The following is a 24,236-nucleotide window of genomic DNA, read 5'->3' on the forward strand; positions in this document are numbered from 1 at the left end:
GAAGAAGCCATTTGACACCTGATACCTGCTAGCTGCCAGTGTGTGTGTGTGAGGGAGAGGATTAGTGGTCAGAGTAACAACACTCTCTCATTGGCTCTCCTGATGCAGGTCCTGTAGGCCTGTTAAATCTCTATTCCTGATCTCTCTCTTCCTGCTTTCTCTCTCTCTCTTCCTGCTTTCTCTCTCTCTTCCTGCTCTCTCTCTCTTCCTGCTCTCACTCTTCCTGCTTCCTCTCTCTCTCTTCCTGCTTTCTCTCTTCCTGCTTTCTCTCTCTTCCTGCTTTCTCTTCCTGCTTTCTCTCTCTCGTCCTGCTCTCTCTCTCTCTTCCTGCTCTCTCTCTTCCTGCTTTCTCTCTCTCTTCCTGCTTTCTCTCTCTCTTCCTGCTCTCTCTCTTCCTGCTTTCTCTCTCTCTTCCTGCTTTCGGTCTCTTTCCTGCTTTCTCTCTCTCTGTTCCTGCTTTCTCTCTCTCTTCCTGCTCTCTCTCTCTCCCCGCTCTCTTTTCCTGCTCTCTCTCTCTTCCTGCTTTCTCTCTCTCTTCCTGCTCTCTCTCTTCCTGCTTTCTCTCTCTCTTCCTGCTTTCTCTCTCTCTTCCTGCTTTCTCTCTCTCTTCCTGCTTTCTCTCTCTTCCTGCTTTCTCTCTTCCTTCTATCTCTGTTCCTGCTTTCTCTCTCTCTTCCTGCTCTCTCTCTTTTCCTGCTTTCTCTGTCTCTTCCTGCAATCTCTCTCTTCCTGCTCTCTCTCTTCCTGCTTTCTCTCTCTCTCATCCTGCTCTCACTCTCTCTTCCTGCTTTCTCTCTCTCTTCCTGCTTTCTCTCTCTCTTCCTGCTTTCTCTCTCTCTTCCTGCTCTCTCTCTCTTCCTGCTTTCTCGCTCTCTTCCTGCTTTCTCTCTCTCTTCCTGCTTTCTCTCTCTCTCTTCCTGCTTTCTCTCTCTCTGTTCCTGCTTTCTCTCTCTCTTCCTGCTCTCTCTCTCTTCCTGCTCTCTTTTCCTGCTTTCTCTGTCTCTTCCTGCTTTCTCTCTCTCTTCCTGCTTTCTCTCTCTCTCTCTTCCTGCTTTCTCTCTCTCTTCCTGCTCTCTCTCTCTTCCTGCTTTCTCTCTCTCTTCCTGCTTTCTCTCTTCCTGCTCTCTCTCTTCCTGCTCTCTCTCTCTTCCTGCTTTCTCCCTGCTTTCTCTCTCTCTTTCTGCTCTCTCTCGTCCTGCTCTTTCTTCCTGCTCTTTTTCTCTTTCTTTCACACACTTTCTCACTCTCTCACTATAAACTATATTCAATATGCCATAGGAGGGACATTGACCGATACATTAACTACCCCTAACCTCAGCTGTTTACATTGCACTGTCCTTTTGCCTCCTCTATTCTTACCCATACCAGAGACTGCTCAGGGCAGGGGTCTTGGAAAGAGAAAGAGATGACCCAGCTTAAGTGTTGTCTAGGCAGTGACAGTACGTGATTCAGGCCTAGAGTGCTGTGCTTGTCTAAAGGTCACACTAACACAGGAGTCCATTAGTAATTCAGATGTGGCTAAGAGGGTAAGAGGCTGGTCCCAGTGCCTGCTGCCTGCCTGGCCCTTACTGCATTATCAGGGAGTATAGCGGCAGCTAGCATGCTCAACACTGATTAGGTGACGGAAAGGGGAGGATAATGTTATGGACACTACCGTTCAAAGGTTTGGGGTCACTTAGAAATGTCCTTGTTTTTGAAAGAAGAGCTAGTTTTTTTTAAATAACATAAAATAACATCACATTGATCAGAAATACAGTGTAGACATTGTTAATGTTGTGAATGACTATTGTAGCTGGAAACGGCTGCTTTTTAATGGAATATCTATATAGGTGTACAGAGGCCCATTATCAGCAACCACCACTCCAGTGTTCCAATGACACGTTGTGTTAGCTAATTCAAGTTCGTCATTTTAAATGGCTAATTGATCATTAGAAAACACTTTTGCAATTATGTTAGCACAGCTGAAAACTGTTGTACTGATTAAAGAAGCAATAAAACTGGCCTTCTTTAGACTAGTTAAGTATCTGGAACATCAGCATTTGTGGGTTCGATTACAGACTCAGAATGGCTAGACCTTTCTTCTGAAACTTGTCAGTCTATTCTTTTTTCTTTTTCTCATACAACCCTGTGTACTACTCCCTTCACAGAACAGTGCAAACTGGCTCTAACCAGAATCGAAAGTGGAGTGGGAAGCCCCGGTGCACAACTGAGCAAGAGGACAAGTACATTAGAGTGTCTAGTTTGAGAAACAGATGCCTCACAAGTCCTCAACTGGCAGCTTCATTAATTAGGGCTAGGGTCATTTTTTTCTTTATTTCCGCCCAGAAACCAGGATATGCATATAATTGGTATCATTGGATAGAAAACACTTTGAAGTTTGTATAAACGTTAAAATAATGTATGAGACTATAACACATTTGATATGGTAGCCGTAATTCCAAAGATAAACCAACCAGAATTATTATTTTTTTAGATCCCATGCTCTTTCAATGGAAAGCTATGGATCCTATGCAATTCCAGCTCCCAGATTGCAATTCCTATGGCTTCCACTAGATATTAACAGTCTTTGTTCAAGGTTTCAGGCTTGTTTCTTCCAAAATGAGGAAGAATTTTGAGTTTTGGTACCGGGAGTCACAGTCGGAAATCAGTCTGTGGGCGCGCACTTGCTAATTTTACTTATCTATTGAACATACTTCTTTTCGTATGAAATTTTATAGATTATTTTCATTTTAGGGTACCTGAGGATTAAAAATAAATGTAGTTTGACTTGTTTTAATGAAGTTTAGCAGTAGCTTTTCGGATTCCTTTGTCTGCATGTTGAACGAGTGGATTACTGAAATCGTTGGCGCCGACTAAACAGACTTTTTGGGATATAAAGAAGGATTTGATCTAACAAAATGCCCATGCACATTGTAGCTGGGACCCTTTGGATTGCAAACAGAGGAAGATTTTCAAAAAGACAGTGATTATTTAATCGCTATTTGTGATTTTATGAAGCCTGTGCTGGTTGAAAAATATTAACTACTACTAACTATTGAAAAATATGTTGAAGTGGGGCGCAGTCCTCAAACAATCGCATGGTATGCTTTTGCTGTAAAGCCTATTGTAAATTGGACAATGCAGTTAGATTAACAAGAATTTAAGCTTTTAACCATTATAAGATACTTGTAGGTTCATAAATGTTTAATATTACGATTATTTATTTGAATAGCACGCCCTCCAATTTCACCGGATGTTGTCGACAGGTGTCCCGCTGACGGGCCGCCTTTAAATACACACACACACACACACACACGCACACACACACACACACACACACACACACACACACACACACACATACACACACATACACACACACACACTCTCTCTCTCTCTCTCTCTCTTTCTCTCTTCACACTCATTCCATCCCTGCATCCCTAGCATATCTGGAGCAGCATATCTGTCAATCAAAGTCAACTCCATTTCTACTGCTGACAGACAATCACACAGGCCATGGAGCTCATTTACACAGACCTCATATCCTGTTCCTGTTCAGACTGACATGAGACTGACTGAGGTTTTACTGGCCTGTCAAGAAGAATACAGGGTATACAGTAGAGCAGGGCTCTCCAACCCTGTTCCCGGAGATCTACCGTCCTGTAGGTTTTCACTCCAACCCTGCTCCTGGAGATCTACCGTCCTGTAGGTTTTAACTCCAACCCTGTTCCTGGAGATCTACCGTCCTGTAGGTTTTCACTCCAACCGAATCTACCACACCTGATTCTAATAATTAGCTGGTTGACAAACTGAACTAAGATAGTTACAACTGGAGTTGGTGCGAAAACCAACAGGATGGTAGTTCTCCAGGAACAGGGTTGGAGACCACTGATATGGAGGGTGACTCAATCATCATCATTATCACCATCATGATCACCATCACCATCATGATCACCATCATTATCATCATCATTATCATCAGCACCATCATTATCATCATCGCCATCATGATCACCACCATTATCATCATCATTATCAACATCGTTATCATCATCACCATCATGATCACCATCATGATCACCATCATTATCATGATCGCCATCATTATCATCATCATTATCATCATCAACATCATTATTATCATCACCATCAATATTATCATCATTATCACCATCACCATCATCATCATCACCATCATTATCATCATTATTATCATCATCACCATCATTAGCATCATCATTATCATTATAATCATCAACAACCATTCTCACCATCATTACTATCATCCCTATTATCATTATCACCACCAATACTTCTCTGCTAGTCTTTTTAAGAAACATTTGTGTGATGAAAATGCCAAACAACTTGTATAATCTATTTACATACACTCCCACCAGACACACCACTATGGGTTTCTTCACTGTACCCAAACCAAAAACAGATGTAATGCTTAGATCAGTTATGTAGAGCCATGTGATTGTGGAATGCTCTGACAGCAGAGATTACTCAAGCAAAAAAAGTTTCGCTTTAAAAAACAGATTTTAAAAAACAACACATATTGTATCACAGTGCCTCTCCTCTTTCTAAAGAACTAATTTACCTATATTTAAGAATATGAATATGTACTGAATGTAAGAATATGAATATGTACTGAATATATGAATATGAATATGTACTGAATATATGAATATGAATATGTACTGAATGTAAGAATATGAATATGTACTGAATATATGAATATGAATATGTACTGTATGTAAGAATATGAAAATGTACTGTATATATGAATATGAATATGTACTGAATATAAGAATATGAATATGTACTGAATATATGAATATGAATATGTACTGTATATATGAATATGAATATGTACTGTATATAAGAATATGAATATGTACTGAATATAAGAATATGAATATGTACTGAATATAAGAATATGAATATGTACTGTATATAAGAAGATGAATATGTACTGAATATATGAATATGAATATGTACTGTATATATGAATATGAATATGTACTGTATATAAGAAGATGAATATGTACTGTATATAAGAATATGAATATGTACTGAATATATGAATATGAATATGTACTGTATATATGAATATGAATATGTACTGTATATATGAATATGAATATGTACTGTATATATGAATATGAATATGTACTGTATATATGAATCTGAATATGTACTGTATATATGAATATGAATATGAACTGTATATATGAATATGAATATGTACTGAATATATGAATATGAATATGAACTGTATATAAGAATATGAAAATGTACTGTATATATGAATATGAATATGTACTGTATATAAGAAGATGAATATGTACTGTATATAAGAATATGAATATGTACTGAATATAAGAATATGAATATGTACTGAATATATGAATATGAATATGAACTGTATATAAGAATATGAAAATGTACTGTATATATGAATATGAATATGTACTGTATATAAGAAGATGAATATGTACTGTATATATGAATATGAATATGTACTGTATATAAGAATATGAATATGTACTGTATATAAGAAGATGAATATGTACTGTATATATGAATATGAATATGTACTGAATATAAGAAGATGCATATGTACTGAATATATGAATATGTACTGTATATAAGAATATGAAAATGTACTGTATATATGAATATGAATATGTACTGAATATAAGAAGATGAATATGTACTGAATATATGAATATGTACTGTATATAAGAAGATGAATATGTACTGTATATAAGAAGATGAATATGTACTGTATATAAGAAGATGAATATGTACTGAATATAAGAATATGAATATGTACTGAATATAAGAATATGAATATGTACTGAATATATGAATATGAATATGTACTGTATATAAGAAGATGAATATGTACTGTATATATAAATCTGAATATGTACTGTATATAAGAATATGAATATGTACTGAATATATGAATATGAATATGTACTGAATATATGAATATGAATATGAACTGTATATATGAATATGAATATGTACTGTATATATGAATATGAATATGTACTGTATGTATGAATAGTGTGTAAATAGTATTTGTGTTGTCTCTTAGTGTCTTTCCAATAGCAATACAAAACAATGCATTATGTTTGTTTTTGTATTATCGTATTTTTTCAATTGTTTTATGTAATGTCCTTGTCTATAACTGTTCTGTACTTTGTCATGTATTTGTACATTGTATGTAGATCTCAGGAAGAGTAGATGCTGCATGTGCAGTAGCTAATGGGGATCCTAATGAACTAAACTAAAACATTGTCATTATCACCAGAAAAACATACTTAATGATAGGCATAGACGCTGTTGCAAACTTAAGGTGATTCAATAACATACACAGACAGGAAAATTATTAAATTACTCTTGCCTATATGAATACAAGTGTTACTGTGATACAAAGATAGATCCTGGGGGACGACAAAGTGCAATACAGGATGAATTTGGGACAGAAACTTTTGGTTTCAGTTGGATTATTACAAAATAATCACAGTTTTCGTTTTTAGAATTATATATATATATATATACAGTGCCTTGCGAAAGTATTCGGCCCCCTTGAACTTTGCGACCTTTTGCCATATTTCAGGCTTCAAACATAAAGATATAAAACTGTATTTTTTTGTGAAGAATCAACAACAAGTGGAACACAATCATGAAGTGGAACGACATTTATTGGATATTTCAAACTTTTTTAACAAATCAAAAACTGAAAAATTGGGCGTGCAAAATCATTCAGCCCCTTAACTTTCAGTGCAGCAAACTCTCTCCAGAAGTTCAGTGAGGATCTCTGAATGGTCCAATGTTGACCTAAATGACTAATGATGATAAATACAATCCACCTGTGTGTAATCAAGTCTCTGTATAAATGGACCTGCACTGTGATAGTCTCAGAGGTCCGTTAAAAGCGCAGAGAGCATCATGAAGAACAAGGAACACACCAGGCAGGTCCGAGATACTGTTGTGAAGAAGTTTAAAGCCGGATTTGGATACAAAAAGATTTCCCAAGCTTTAAACATCCCAAGGAGCACTGTGCAAGCGATAATATTGAAATGGAAGGAGTATCAGACCACTGCAAATCTACCAAGACCTGGCCGTCCCTCTAAACTTTCAGCTCATACAAGGAGAAGACTGATCAGAGATGCAGCCAAAAGGCCCATGATCACTCTGGATGAACTGCAAAGATCTACAGCTGAGGTGGGAGACTCTGTCCATAGGACAACAATCAGTCATATATAGCACAAATCTGGCCTCTATGGAAGAGTGGCAAGAAGAAAGCCATTTCTTAAAGATATCCATAAAAAGTGTTGTTTAAAGTTTGCCACAAGCCACCTGGGAGACACACCAAACATGCGGAAGAAGGTGCTCTGGTCAGATGAAACCAAAATTGAACTTTTTGGCAACAATGCAAAACAATATGTTTGGCGTAAAAGCAACACAGCTCATCACCCTGAACACACCATCCCCACTGTCAAACATGGTGGTGGCAGCATCATGGTTTGGGCCTGCTTTTCTTCAGCAGGGACAGGGAAGATGGTTAAAATTGATGAGAAGATGGATGGAGCCAAATACAGGACCATTCTGGAAGAAAACCTGATGGGACGGAGATTTGTCTTCCAACAAGACAATGATCCAAAACATAAAGCAAAATCTACAATGGAATGGTTCAAAAATAAACATAACCAGGTGTTAGAATGGCCAAGTCAAAGTCCAGACCTGAATCCAATTGAGAATCTGTGGAAAGAACTGAAAACTGCTGTTCACAAATGCTCTCCATCCAACCTCACTGAGCTCGAGCTGTTTCGCAAGGAGGAATGGGAAAAAATGTCAGTCTCTCGATGTGCAAAACTTATAGAGACATACCCCAAGCGACTTACAGCTGTAATCGTAGCAAAAGGTGGCGCTACAAAGTATTAACTTAAGGGGGCTGAATAATTTTGCACGCCCAATTTTTCAGTTTTTGATTTGTTAAAAAAGTTTGAAATATCCAATAAATGTCGTTCCACTTCATGATTGTGTCCCACTTGTTGTTGATTCTTCACAAAAAAATACAGTTTTATATCTTTATGTTTGAAGCCTGAAATGTGGCAAAAGGTCGCAAAGTTCAAGGGGGCCAAATACTTTCGCAAGGTACTGTATATATATATATATATATATTCAATGAATGCACTACGCATTATGCACTACGCATTATGTGGGTTGAATGCTGTAACAACACAAAATAAAGTCCCATGATGGTAGTGACTTCCCATTACTGCTTAGCACTTATCATCATTTATTGACATTACATTACTTTAATAAAATATTTGCTTTATTTGAAGACTTTATTATTTAATTCCAATCCATCTCTATAGAGCTGCTGCCTATGCTGTCTGACAAAATCACTATTGTGCAATCGATTATGGTTATTGTAGATCATTATCAAATGTTCTAAGCTATGTAGGATATTGGCCTGTTGAAAACTACAACTCCCTACTGTCACACAGTTTGGGCTTAATCAGATTTATCTCTACAGAAATGTATAAGAGATGAACAGCTAGTCATCTGACCATACTGTAATGAGAGATACTCCCTCATTCATCTGATCATACTGGAATGAGAGATACTCCCTCATTCATCTGATCATACTGGAATGAGAGATACTCCCTCATTCATCTGATCATACTGGAATGAGAGATACTCCCTCATTCATCTGATCATACTGGAATGAGAGATACTCCCTCATTCATATGATCATACTGTAATGAGAGATACTCCCTCATTCATCTGATCATACTGGAATGAGAGATACTCCCTCATTCATCTGATCATACTGTAATGAGAGATACTCCTTCATTCATCTGATCTTACTGGAATGAGAGATACTCTCTCATTCATCTGATCATACTGGAATGAGAGATACTCCCTTCAATGCGCCATTTCCTGAGTAATGTCACGCTAAATTTTATTACAACATTGACTAAAAGAGAAGTGTGGCCAGTTTATATTCAGGAAGACAGTTGCTGCTTATTTCGGGAGGTTTTTAACCAAAGAGTGGCCTGGTGTGGTTCTATATGGCGTGGTTCTATATATTTCAGCACCATTCAGACACACAGCTGGACCAGATCCCACCACAGAGAGAGAGAGAGAGAGAGAGAGAGAGAGAGAGAGAGAGAGAGCGAGAGAGAGCGAGAGAGAGAAAGAGGGAGATCCCTAACCTGTGTAGCATTGCTGCTTTCTGTGCCACGCTTGATCGAGCACAACTATGACTACACATAACATTTGGGGCTACAATACATTGCCAATGACACCTACCATTAAATGCGTGTGTGCGTGCTTGCGTGCATGTGTGTGTGTGAGAGAGAGATGGATACTGTCATCTATTTCACAATGGTGCATTATTAGCAAATCTTGGTCGTTTCAGTTACGCAATACAACTTTACACAATCTGGACTCTCCCCTCAGAGAGACCTGTTTGTTGAAGTGTGTTGATCGACCGAGGCAGCAGTGCACTGCTCTGTGCTACAGAGAGAAGTGTCATTGGAACAACAACAAACCGGGAACAATGGAAAAGCCTTCCGGTAGATTAGGTACAGAAATCAGTGGTGCGCTATTAATGTTATTGAAATGCTATCACCTCCGAGCCCTGGCTGCACTAGGCACTAGGCCTTCTCCTCTCCTCTTCTCTGATAGCCTTCAACACGGTAACAGATTATCTCCACACCACACTCTACTGAGGCCTGGATGTTTCAAAACAGTGGAGAAGATACGTACCTATAGGCCAATACATCCTCCTAACTAGGTTTGCAAAATTACAGGAACTTTCAATAAATTCCCAGGTTTTCTCAAAATCCCAGTTGGAGGATTCCAGGAATAAGGAGGAAATCCAGAATCCTCCAACCAGAATAAAAATAAACAGGGAATTTATTGAAAATGCATGTCATTTTGCAACCCTACCCTTAACACACACACAGAAAGAGAGAGAGAGAGAGAGAGAGAGAGAGAGTGTGTGTGTGTGTGTGTGTCTGTGTGTGTGTGTGTGAGAGAGAGAGAGCTCAACATCTGATACTTTCAGAACCATGGAGAGTACCCCTCTCTTTCTTTCTCTCTCTCTCTCTCTCTCTCTCTCTCTCTCTCTCTCTCTCTCTCTAGACCATCCCACACACAACAACCATTACATATTAACTGCTGCATCAAAATAATCCACAAGTGCTCATCCACTCTTTCGTGCTTGCACAAAGATAAACATTACACGCACGTAAACAGTGTAGGGAAGACAAGTGGGGTGATGCGTCTCACAAACTCTTTGAAAGGCTAGAGGCAAGTTTTTGGGAATAAAAATATATACATTCCCACATGGAGATTGATATCGGTTACCATGACGACATGGAATCCATCCAACCCAGTATAAGTGTGTTGAGGCGGGAAAAAAAGACAATAGCTAGTGCTATGATGATATTTGCAATCCATTCACATCCTACCTTGCATTCTTCCATACATGTCCTGACCGAGTATTCATCCGTCTCATATTTCTCAACCAGCAGCTCAAACTCCTGGAAGTCCTCCTGAGCTTGCCGGTCAAAGCGCTGGTAAGCGCGAACACACTTGCTGCATCCCAGCGTGTCTCCCTCAGCCACGTCCAGGCTGCAGTTTATATTGTCCGGACTCGTAAACCCGCTAAACAAATCCAAAAGGGAGTAGGAATTACAAAAAGAAAGATACAAATCGCTCAGATTCACGCCCGCCGACTGCGTAACCTCCTCCCCGCCCCCGGAGAGGCCAAGGCACACGGGCTCTGCGTCCGTGAAAGTGAAGCAGTCTTTAGACAGGCTGTCCGGGTGACATATGTCCAGTTGCCATAGAGGTTTGGTAGAATTCCCTATAAAAATAACATCTAGCTCTCTGATTATGCGGCTGTGGGGGGAACGGGAGTCAGAGGAGGGGATGTGGTGGTGGTGAGTCGAGTTTAGGTACTCGGCCATGTCTGTAAAGGCGAGCTGCTTATCCTGCCACTTGTCTCGGGTTCGCGTCAGTTTGGCCTCGGCGCAGAACCACAAGTGATCAGAGAGCAGGACCGTGATGAAGAGAAGAGAGGCCAGCGACAGGCGCCATCTCTGGGCCCGCTCCGACTCGGTAAATGGCTTCTCGTTCTCTCGGGGTGCAAACCAGATTTTTAAGCCGTCATCTTGCTGCCGACACATCCAAGCACCCCTGGTCATATTTTAGGAAAAGCGCAGCTCTGGCCGACTCCACCGCGGGGGCTCCTCTGCCACTATACTCATTGACTTGGGGAGATGGACTCGGGTTATTTCTCCTCGGTAGCGGTGGGCTACCGTTGCGCCTTCGGTCCTGGGCGCTCCTCTCTCCCGCCCGACCCCGTCGGTGTGCTATTCCGATCCAATTAGGGCGCCCGCACAGATTAAGCCTTGCGCTGCCGCATCCCCGTTCTCCATGGCTCTCCGGGGGGAAACCGCGTTCTCTGTAACCGCATGCCTCGCGCCCCGCTACCTCTCTTCTGCTCTCCGGGGTTGTGCTCGCGCGCAGAGAGAGACCAGCTGTTTCGAGCCTCTTGATGTTTGTGCCGGTGCTGCTGTTGTTTCCCGGATTCAGTTATGAGAAATCAAAAGCCTTTTGATTGTACGCCAGATGATCTTGCCAGTCCGTTTCTGGGCAGAATGCCTTGGATATTTTCTCCCGATGGCCACAGTCATCTTGGACCTGGGTAAAGTTTCCGCCATGTTCGTCTTAAAACACTTTTTGGGGGAGCTGGGTCAGTTTGCGTCATCTCCATGGCTGCAAAAGCTGCAATCGTTGCGCAGTGGCGGAGCAGCCTACTTATTACACACACAGATACATGCAGGCGGTTAATGGCACTAGCCCACAACAATGGACCCCAGGACACGCACAGGAATGAAATGTGAGGTCTGATACCTGTTACCAGTTGGGTTGCAAAACATATTGGCTGCATAGTCAGCACTGTTGCCACTGATGCAGTTCAGAGATTGAGAAGAAATAGAGCAGAAACACGTACATTGTAGAATATTTCTCGTAAGAGTTCATTTCATTTAACAAAAAATGTATGGTGCAAGATCCCCCAAAGATGATGTGCCACTTTATTTCAATGACATTAATGACAGCAGCCAGCCAGGTTGCTCAAGATTCACGTTGAAAATTGACATACAGTATATCCATGTCCTGAGGATGTCGGGAGATGCCTTCAAAACCCGACACTAGGGGCAACGGTAAGCGCTATTAGGATCAAGTACACTGTAAAGCACCATTCCCAAACTAGGGACGCCTGATATTAAAATTTGGTAGCAGGATAATTAATTAATTAATATAAAAAAATTGAGGCTACATTATCATTTCGTCTTTGTGTCTCAAAATCATGTCATGTGGTTAACTTTCAAAATCTAAATGAAAAATATTCAGATCTAAAATAAAAATTAAACCAGACAGCACCCTTAGATCACGGGGAAAAGGTGCACTTGACCGCTGCACTTGAGTCATTCCCACAGTGAATGGCTAGGCGCCGTACGCTATCAAACCACACGCTAATGCAGAGACTTTTATATTACCGGCCGCAATTGATATGGTGAAAACAATGTGTTGGGAGGCAGAAGCACAGAAACTCACATCAATACCTTTGTCACATGACACTGTTCAACTAAGAATGTATGCTACTGCTAGCAATCAACAGGAACTGAATGACTTAAAACTCCCCACCTTATGCTCTCCAAATGTACTTTAGCTGTGAGGGCCAAGATGCCCATGCATTGACTTTTGTTGCTATACTTGTTGGGGGATGTTATTCGCGAGGACATATTGTTCTGTCAGATGAGTCCAGAGACTTCAACGGCACAGGGAATGTGTGGTGCGTGACTACATTGAAGATAGGCAGATTTCATGGGATAAAATGTTGGGCTTTTGCACAGATGGGGTTCAATCTATGGCGGGACGGTTCTACACTCTAGTTATGAATGTGTCTGCCTCTGCCATATGGACGCATTGTATGATACACAGAGAGCAACTGGCGGAAAAAGAGCTGAGCAAAGAACTCTGGGAAATATACTGCAGAAGGTAACTTATATTGCAAACTACATTAAACCTCATCCACTGCTCGCACCTGTTCGCAAAACTATGTGGAGATATGTTATCAGAGCATGACAATGTTCTATTTCACACCAAGGCTTGCTGGTTTTTGAGGGGGAGTGTTGGAAAGATTTTTCGCATTGAGAGAGGAACTGTTATCATTCACAATGAATGTACTTTCTCTGTAATATAAAGAACATGTGTCTCCTAGCCTATGTAAAGGACAGATTTGTGAAACTGAACGCAAGCATGCAGGGGAGGTACAAAAACATTCTGCAGATTAGAGACCAAATCAGTGGATTCAGACGAAATAATTCTTATTGGAGAGTTTTTCAAAAGCGAATCCTGCTCCTTCCCTCGGCTGTGCATGTTTCTAACAGAAACCAACATCAGTAAGTGTCCCACACTTGACTTCCATAGCTCCAAATAAAAAAGCAAACATGAGCTGTTCATTTCTCACATGGAAAGAATTTTCAGATATCAAAATGAGGTCATGGCCAAAAAAGTTTGGAACCCCACTTTTTTTTTTATTTTTTTTTATTTCACCTTTATTTAACCAGGTAGGCTAGTTGAGAACAAGTTCTCATTTGCAACTGCGACCTGGCCAAGATAAGGCATAGCAGTGTGAACAGACAACACAGAGTTACACATGGAGTAAACAATTAACAAGTCAATAACACAGTAGAAAAAAGGGGAGTCTATATATACATTGTGTGCAAAAGGCATGAGAAGGTAGGCAAATAATTACAATTATGCAGATTAACACTGGAGTGATAAATGATCAGATGGTTATGTACAGGTAGAGATTGGTGTGCAAAAGAGCAGAAAAAATAAAAATAAATAAATAAAAACAGTATGGGGATGAGGTAGGTGAAAATGGGTGGGCTATTTACCAATAGACTATGTACAGCTGCAGCGATCGGTTAGCTGCTCGGATAGCAGATGTTTGAAGTTGGTGAGGGAGATAAAAGTCTCCAACTTCAGCGATTTTTGCAATTCGTTCCAGTCACAGGCAGCAGAGAACTGGAACGAAAGGCGGCCAAATGAGGTGTTGGCTTTAGGGATGATCAGTGAGATACACCTGCTGGAGCGCGTGCTACGGATGGGTGTTGCCATCGTAACCAGTGAACTGAGATAAGGCGGAGCTTTACCTAGCATGGACTTGTAGATGACCTGGAGCCAGTGGGTCTGGCGACGAATATGTAGCGAGGGCCAGCCGACTAGAGCATACAAGTCGCAGTGGTGGGTGGTATAAGGTGCTTTAGTGACAAAACGGATGGCACTGTGATAAACTGCATCCAGTTTGCTGAGTAGAGTGTTGGAAGCAATTTTGTAGATGACGTCGCCGAAGTCGAGGATCGGTAGGATAGTCAGTTTTACTAGGGTAAGTTTGGCGGCGTGAGTGAAGGAGGCTTTGTTGCGGAATAGAAAGCCGACTCTTGATTTGATTTTCGATTGGAGATGTTTGATATGGGTCTGGAAGGAGAGTTTAGAGTCTAGCCAGACACCTAGGTACTTATAAGACAGTTAAACACTGTAGAATGCCAGAATGCATATAATACCAGAAATGTGTTTTACAGCATTAATGCTGTAGATTGCACTGCATTCTGGGTAAAATGCTGAAAATTACTGCTTTTAACTGCCTAGTGTAGATTCAAATGATCAGTTTCAGGCGCCAACCTGATGCTCAGACTATTTTATTAAATATCTTCTTGAAGTGGCTGTGAAGTGAAGTATTATTTTCAGCAGCTGCTGGGTAGGTTTCTTGACTTGTTTATAAGTATCTTTATCACTAGCCAACTTTGAATTACTGCATGTTTTCAAAGATAACCTAGCTGCCTAACAATTGGAAGCTAGCTAGCTAGTTAGCTAGCTCAAGTTGGCACGAGCCATTTCGGTCTGCTCACAATTGCTTGTAAAAATCGTACTATTAAACATTGAAAAACATCACCCAGAGAATGCAGTGCCACTAGGCAATTGTAGTTTATTCACACTCAGCCTACACAACAAATAACAAAAATTGGTAGTCATCGTGATACGGTCTACTAAATGGTAGTCATCTAGATGTCGTCGTGATACGGTCTACTAAATGGTAGTCATCTAGATGTCGTCGTGATACGGTCTACTAAATGGTAGTCATCTAGATGTCGTCGTGATACGGTCTACTAAATGGTAGTCATCTAGATGTCATCGTGATACGGTCTACTAAATGGTAGTCATCTAGATGTCATCGTGATACGGTCTACTAAATGGTAGTCATCTAGATGTCATCGTGATACGGTCTACTAAATGGTAGTCATCTAGATGTCATCGTGATACGGTCTACTAAATGGTAGTCATCTATTCTAGATGTCACTGTGATATAGTCTACTAAATGGTAGTCATCTAGATGTCACCGTGATATAGTCTACTAAATGGTAGTCGTCTATTCTAGATGTCACTGTGATATAGTCCACTAAATGGTAGTTATTTAGATGTCACCGTGATATATTCTACAGAATGGTAGTCATCTAGATGTCACCGTGATGTAGTCTACTAAATGGTAGTCATCTAGATGTCACTGTGATTTAGTCTACTAAATGGTAGTTATTTAGATGTCACCGTGATATATTCTACTGAATGGTAGTCATCTAGATGTCACCGTGATGTGGTCTACTGAATGGCAGTCATGTAGATGTCACCGTGATATAGTCTACTGAATGGTAGTCATCTACAGTAGATGTCACCGTGATGTAGTCTACTGAATGGTAGTCATCTAGATGTCACTGTGATTTAGTCTACTAAATGGTAGTCATCTAGATGTCACTGTGATATAGTCAACTAAGTGGTAGTTATTTAGATGTCACCGTGATATATTCTACTTAATGGTAGTCATCTAGATGTCACCGTGATATAGTCTACTAAATGGTAGTCATCTAGATGTCACTGTGATATAGTCTACTAAATGGTAGTCATCTAGATGTCACTGTGATATAGTCCACTAAATGGTAGTTATTTTAGATGTCACCATGATATATTCTACTGAATGGTAGTCATCTAGATATCACCGTGATATAATCTACTAAATGGTAGTCATCTACAGCAGATGTCACCGTGATATAGTCTACTGAATGGTAGTCATCTAGATGTCACCATGATATAGTCTACTGAATGGTAATCATCTAGATGTCACCGTGATATTGTCTACTGAATGGTAGTCATCTAGATGTCACCGTGATATTGTCTACTGAATGGTTGTCATCTAGATGTCCCTGTGATATAGTCTACTAAATGGTAATCATCTAGATGTCACCGGGATGTGGTCTACTGAATGGCAGTCATGTAGATGTCACCGTGATATAGTCTACTGAATGGTAGTCATCTACAGTAGATGTCACCGTGATGTAGTCTACTGAATGGTAGTCATCTAGATGTCACTGTGATGTAGTCTACTGAATGGTAGTCATCTAGATGTCACTGTGATATAGTCTACTAAATGGTAGTCATCTAGATGTCACTTTGATGTAGTCTACTGAATGGTAGTCTTCTAGATGTCACTGTGATATAGTCTACTAAATTGTAGTCATCTAGATGTCACCGTGATATTGTCTACTGAATGGTAGTCATCTAGATGTCACCGTGATATTGTCTACTGAATGGTTGTCATCTAGATGTCCCTGTGATATAGTCTACTAAATGGTAGTCATCTAGATGTCACCGTGATGTGGTCTACTGAATGGCAGTCATGTAGATGTCACCGTGATATAGTCTACTGAATGGTAGTCATCTACAGTAGATGTCACCGTAATGTAGTCTACTGAATGGTAGTCATCTAGATGTCACCGTGATATAGTCAACTAAATGGTAGTCATCTAGATGTCACCGTGATATAGCCTACTAAATGGTAGTCATCTAGATGTCACTGTGATATAGTCCACTAAATGGTAGTTATTTAGATGTCACTGTGATATATTCTACTGAATGGTAGTCATCTAGATGTCACCGTGATATAGTCAACTAAATGGTAGTCATCTAGACGTCACAGTGATATAGCCTACTAAATGGTAGTCATCTAGATGTCACTGTGATATAGTCCACTAAATGGTAGTTATTTAGATGTCACCGTGATATAGCCTACTAAATGGTAGTCATCTAGATGTCACCGTAATATAGTCTACTAAATGGTAGTCATCTAGATGTCACCGTGATATAGTCTACTAAATGGTAGTCATCTAGATGTCACTGTGATATAGTCTACTAAATGGTAGTTATTTAGATGTCACCGTGATATAGTCTCCTAAATGGTAGTCATCTAGATGTCACTGTGATATAGTCCACTAAATGGTAGTTATTTTAGATGTCACCATGATATATTCTACTGAATGGTAGTCATCTAGATGTCACCGTGATATAATCTACTAAATGGTAGTCATCTACAGCAGATGTCACCGTGATATAGTCTACTGAATGGTAGTCATCTAGATGTCACCATGATATAGTCTACTGAATGGTAATCATCTAGATGTCACCGTGATATTGTCTACTGAATGGTAGTCATCTAGATGTCACCGTGATGTAGTCTACTGAATGGTAGTCATCTAGATGTCACTGTGATATAGTCAACTAAATGGTAGTCATCTAGATGTCACCGTGATGTTGTCTACTGAATGGTAGTCATCTAGATGTCACCGGATGTAGTTTACTGAATGGTTGTCATCTAGATGTCACCGTGATATAGTCTACTGAATGGTAGTTATCTAGATGTCACAGTGATGTAGTCTACTGAATGGTAGTGATCTACAATAGATGTCACCATGATGTAGTCTACTGAATGGTAGTTACCTACAGTAGATGTCACCATGATGTAGTCTACTGAATGGTAGTTACCTACAGTAGGTGTCACCGTGATGTAGTCTACTGAATGGTAGTCATCTACAGTAGATGTCACCGTGATGTTGTCTACTGAATGGTTGTCATGTAGATGTCACCGTGATATAGTCTACTAATTGGCCGTCATCTACAGTTGATGTCACCGTGATATAGTCTACTGAATGGTAGTCATCTAGATGTCACCGTGATGTTGTCTACTGAATGGTTGTCATCTAGATGTCACCGTGATATAGTCTACTGAATGGTAGTCATCTATAGTAGATGTCACCGTGATGTAGTCTACTCAATGGTAGTCATCTCGATGTCACTGTGATATAGTCTACTGAATGGTAGTCATCTACAGTAGATGTCACCGTGATGTTGTCTACTGAATGGTTGTCAAGTAGATGTCACCGTGATATAGTCTACTAATTGGCCGTCATCTACAGTTGATGTCACCGTGATATAGTCTACTGAATGGTAGTCATCTAGATGTCACCGTGATGTAGTCTACTGAATGGTTGTCATCTAGATGTCACCGTGATATAGTCTACTGAATGGTAGTCATCTATAGTAGATGTCACCGTGATGTAGTCTACTCAATGGTAGTCATCTCGATGTCACTGTGATATAGTCTACTGAATGGTAGTCATCTACAGTAGATGTCACCGTGATGTCGTCTACTGAATGGTAGTCATCTAGATGTCACTGTGATGTAGTCTACTGAATGGTAGTCATCTAGATGTCACTGTGATGTAGTCTACTGAATGGTAGTCATCTAGATGTCACTGTGATGTAGTCTACTTAATGGTAGTCATCTAGATGTCACTGTGATGTCGTCCACTGAATGGTAGTCATCTAGATGTCACCGTGATTTAGTCTACTGAATGGTAGTCATCTAGATGTCACTGTGATGTAGTCTACTGAATGGTAGTCATCTAGATGTCACTCTGATTTAGTCTACTGAATGGTAGTCATCTAGATGTCACTGTGATGTAGTCTACTGAATGGTAGTCATCTAGATGTCACTGTGATGTAGTCTACTGAATGGTAGTCATCTAGATGTCACTGTGATGTAGTCTACTGAATGGTAGTCATCTAGATGTCACTCTGATTTAGTCTACTGAATGGTAGTCATCTAGATGTCACTGTGATATAGTCAACTAAATTGTAGTTATTTAGATGTTACCGTAATATAGTCTACTGAATGGTAGTCATCTACAGTAGATGTCACCGTGATATAGTCTACTGAATGGTAGTTATCTAGATGTCACCGTGATGTAGTCTACTGAATGGTAGTCATCTAGATGTCACCGTGATGTAGTTTACTGAATGGTTGTCATCTAGATATCACTGTGATGTAGTCTACTGAATGGTAGTTATCTACAGTAGGTGTCACCGTGATATAGTCTACTGAATGGTAGTCATCTACAGTAGATGTCACCGTGATGTAGTTTACTGAATGGTTGTCATCTAGATGTCACCGTGATGTGTGATTCGGTTCACTTGGCTCTCAGCTGTCACAACCCTGTGTGATTCGGTTCACTTGGCTCTCAGCTGTCACAACCCTGTGTGATTCGGTTCACTTCGCTTTCAGCTGTCACAACCCTGTGTGATTCGGTTCACTTGGCTTTTAGCTGTCACAACTCTGTGTGATTCGGTTCACTTGGCTCTCAGCTGTCACAACCCTTTGTGATTCGGTTCACTTGGCTCTTAGCTGTCACAACCCTGTGTGATTCCGTTCACTTGGCTCTCAGCTGTCTCAACCCTGTGTGATTCGGTTCACTCTGCTCTCAGCTGAGAGACACGCTGTAAGTCATTCATGTAGTCCTTCCCCGCTTACCATTTGTTTAAACAAAATTGTAAATACCATTATCCATTATAACGGAGAATACAGACAGAGACAAATGTCGAAATCATGAAACATTTTGAGACAGCATGAGATCACTTAGGGTGTGTTGGAGTGCTCTGTCTCGCCTCTCGCCCCCCGGGGGTTAGGTATGACCCCGGAGTGCATTTGTATGGTGGGGGGAAACCGGAGCTTTGGCAACACCAGTGCTGCTTAGAAACCTTGGTTGTGTGTTTCGCATGGGAAACAGCTGGATGTCAGACCCGGGCGATCGGTGCATGGCTGCACATTTGTTGGCCGGCATGGAATTATGAGGTTTTTGTATAGGCTGTTCGTCCATGCGATATCCTATTGGCTACAGAGTGTGTGTGTGTGTCTTTCCTGTAACCTTGCACCGTCCACAGTGTCTTATGCTGTAGGCTGGTCTTATAACTTATTATGTTTGGTCTATGGCTTTAAAACCAACACACAAATTCTGCGCCTAATCAGACTCACTTCAGTCTGTGTCTGTGTGTGTGTGTGTGTGTGTGTGTGTGTGTGTGTTGTGTGTGTGTGTGTGTGTGTGTGTGTGTGTGCGTGCGTGTGTGTGTGTGTGTGTGTGTGTGATAAAGAGAGAGACAGAGAGATTGAGAGAGAGAGAGAGAGACAGAGAGAGAAAGAGGGAGATAGAGAGCGAGAGACAGAGACAGAGACAAAGGTAGAGCGACAGAGAGAGAAAGAACAAGAGAGAGAGAGTGAGACAGAGAGACACAGATAACGAGAGAAAGAGAGAGAGAGAGAGAAAGCGAGAGACAGAGAGAGAGAGACAGAGAGAGACAGAGACAGAGACAAAGGCAGATACAGAGAGAGAAAGAAAGAGAGCGAGAGAGAGAGAGAGAGAGAGAGAGAGGCGCTAGATTGTGGTTAGTGTGATGAATGTACATTTGAATATATATCCCATCCTTAAAGCTGCCAAATTATTGTCAGCTTGAATGGCCTGGAGTGCTTCCAAGGAGAGTAGAGAGTGTTGCTTAATGTTAATGGGCTGCATATTGGAAAAAGACAAGAGATGATTATCTGAATTAATTTGGGACTGAGGCGGGGTGGAAGACGTATATTCAGCTCATCACTAATGTCACGTGAAACCATGGTGATGAAGAGAACATAAAACATTTGAAATGCATCTAAAATTAAACCAATTACGTCCCTTGGCTCTGATAGAGAGAAAAAACCTAATGTTTTTTTCAGAGTGGAATTTTGTCTCTATTAGGTGGAGACATCGCCAGGACTGGAGGCAGGGTAACCTAATGTGTTTTCAGAGTGGTATTTTGTCTCTATTAGGTGGAGACATCGCCAGGACTGGAGGCAGGGTAACCTAATGTGTTTTCAGAGTGGTATTTTGTCTCTATTAGGTGGAGACATCGCCAGGACTGGAGGCAGGGTAACCTAATGTGTTTTCAGAGTGGTATTTTGTCTCTATTAGGTGGAGACATCGCCAGGACTGGAGGCAGGGTAACCTAATGTGTTTTCAGAGTGGTATTTTGTCTCTATTAGGTGGAGACATCGCCAGGACTGGAGGCAGGGTAACCTAATGTGTTTTCAGAGTGGTATTTTGTCTCTATTAGGTGGAGACATCGCCAGGACTGGAGGCAGGGTAACCTAATGTGTTTTCAGAGTGGTATTTTGTCTCTATTAGGTGGAGACATCGCCAGGACTGGAGGCAGGGTAACCTAATGTGTTTTCAGAGTGGTATTTTGTCTCTATTAGGTGGAGACATCGCCAGGACTGGAGGCAGGGTAACCTAATGTGTTTTCAGAGTGGTATTTTGTCTCTATTAGGTGGAGACATCGCCAGGACTGGAGGCAGGGTAACCTAATGTGTTTTCAGAGTGGTATTTTGTCTCTATTAGGTGGAGACATCGCCAGGACTGGAGGCAGGGTAACCTAATGTGTTTTCAGAGTGGTATTTTGTCTCTATTAGGTGGAGACATCGCCAGGACTGGAGGCAGGGTAACCTAATGTGTTTTCAGAGTGGTATTTTGTCTCTATTAGGTGGAGACATCGCCAGGACTGGAGGCAGGGTAACCTAATGTGTTTTCAGAGTGGTATTTTGTCTCTATTAGGTGGAGACATCGCCAGGACTGGAGGCAGGGTAACCTAATGTGTTTTCAGAGTGGTATTTTGTCTCTATTAGGTGGAGACATCGCCAGGACTGGAGGCAGGGTAACCTAATGTGTTTTCAGAGTGGTATTTTGTCTCTATTAGGTGGAGACATCGCCAGGACTGGAGGCAGGGTAACCTAATGTGTTTTCAGAGTGGTATTTTGTCTCTATTAGGTGGAGACATCGCCAGGACTGGAGGCAGGGTAACCTAATGTGTTTTCAGAGTGGTATTTTGTCTCTATTAGGTGGAGACATCGCCAGGACTGGAGGCAGGGTAACCTAATGTGTTTTCAGAGTGGTATTTTGTCTCTATTAGGTGGAGACATCGCCAGGACTGGAGGCAGGGTAACCTAATGTGTTTTCAGAGTGGTATTTTGTCTCTATTAGGTGGAGACATCGCCAGGACTGGAGGCAGGGTAACCTAATGTGTTTTCAGAGTGGTATTTTGTCTCTATTAGGTGGAGACATCGCCAGGACTGGAGGCAGGGTAACCTAATGTGTTTTCAGAGTGGTATTTTGTCTCTATTAGGTGGAGACATCGCCAGGACTGGAGGCAGGGTAACCTAATGTGTTTTTCAGAGTGGTATTTTGTCTCTATTAGGTGGAGACATCGCCAGGACTGGAGGCAGGGTAACCTAATGTGTTTTCAGAGTGGTATTTTGTCTCTATTAGGTGGAGACATCGCCAGGACTGGAGGCAGGGTAACCTAATGTGTTTTCAGAGTGGTATTTTGTCTCTATTAGGTGGAGACATCGCCAGGACTGGAGGCAGGGTAACCTAATGTGTTTTCAGAGTGGTATTTTGTCTCTATTAGGTGGAGACATCGCCAGGACTGGAGGCAGGGTAACCTAATGTGTTTTCAGAGTGGTATTTTGTCTCTATTAGGTGGAGACATCGCCAGGACTGGAGGCAGGGTAACCTAATGTGTTTTCAGAGTGGTATTTTGTCTCTATTAGGTGGAGACATCGCCAGGACTGGAGGCAGGGTAACCTAATGTGTTTTCAGAGTGGTATTTTGTCTCTATTAGGTGGAGACATCGCCAGGACTGGAGGCAGGGTAACCTAATGTGTTTTCAGAGTGGTATTTTGTCTCTATTAGGTGGAGACATCGCCAGGACTGGAGGCAGGGTAACCTAATGTGTTTTCAGAGTGGTATTTTGTCTCTATTAGGTGGAGACATCGCCAGGACTGGAGGCAGGGTAACCTAATGTGTTTTCAGAGTGGTATTTTGTCTCTATTAGGTGGAGACATCGCCAGGACTGGAGGCAGGGTAACCTAATGTGTTTTCAGAGTGGTATTTTGTCTCTATTAGGTGGAGACATCGCCAGGACTGGAGGCAGGGTAACCTAATGTGTTTTCAGAGTGGTATTTTGTCTCTATTAGGTGGAGACATCGCCAGGACTGGAGGCAGGGTAACCTAATGTGTTTTCAGAGTGGTATTTTGTCTCTATTAGGTGGAGACATCGCCAGGACTGGAGGCAGGGTAACCTAATGTGTTTTCAGAGTGGTATTTTGTCTCTATTAGGTGGAGACATCGCCAGGACTGGAGGCAGGGTAACCTAATGTGTTTTCAGAGTGGTATTTTGTCTCTATTAGGTGGAGACATCGCCAGGACTGGAGGCAGGGTAACCTAATGTGTTTTCAGAGTGGTATTTTGTCTCTATTAGGTGGAGACATCGCCAGGACTGGAGGCAGGGTAACCTAATGTGTTTTCAGAGTGGTATTTTGTCTCTATTAGGTGGAGACATCGCCAGGACTGGAGGCAGGGTAACCTAATGTGTTTTCAGAGTGGTATTTTGTCTCTATTAGGTGGAGACATCGCCAGGACTGGAGGCAGGGTAACCTAATGTGTTTTCAGAGTGGTATTTTGTCTCTATTAGGTGGAGACATCGCCAGGACTGGAGGCAGGGTAACCTAATGTGTTTTCAGAGTGGTATTTTGTCTCTATTAGGTGGAGACATCGCCAGGACTGGAGGCAGGGTAACCTAATGTGTTTTCAGAGTGGTATTTTGTCTCTATTAGGTGGAGACATCGCCAGGACTGGAGGCAGGGTAACCTAATGTGTTTTCAGAGTGGTATTTTGTCTCTATTAGGTGGAGACATCGCCAGGACTGGAGGCAGGGTAACCTAATGTGTTTTCAGAGTGGTATTTTGTCTCTATTAGGTGGAGACATCGCCAGGACTGGAGGCAGGGTAACCTAATGTGTTTTCAGAGTGGTATTTTGTCTCTATTAGGTGGAGACATCGCCAGGACTGGAGGCAGGGTAACCTAATGTGTTTTCAGAGTGGTATTTTGTCTCTATTA

The 24,236-nt window shown here is 41.3% G+C and overlaps 1 pseudogene; it reads right to left on the reverse strand.

Moving 5' to 3' along the window:
* LOC149984695 (NALCN channel auxiliary factor 1 pseudogene) overlaps window positions 1-11,222 on the reverse strand; it is a 26,169-nt pseudogene extending 14,947 nt beyond the window's left edge.
* Window positions 11,223-24,236: the final 13,014 nt, after the last annotated feature.

Source organism: Oncorhynchus mykiss, chromosome 3 (genome assembly GCF_057628025.1).
Source record: "Oncorhynchus mykiss isolate SJ-2025 chromosome 3, ASM5762802v1, whole genome shotgun sequence".
NCBI lineage: Eukaryota > Metazoa > Chordata > Actinopteri > Salmoniformes > Salmonidae > Oncorhynchus > Oncorhynchus mykiss.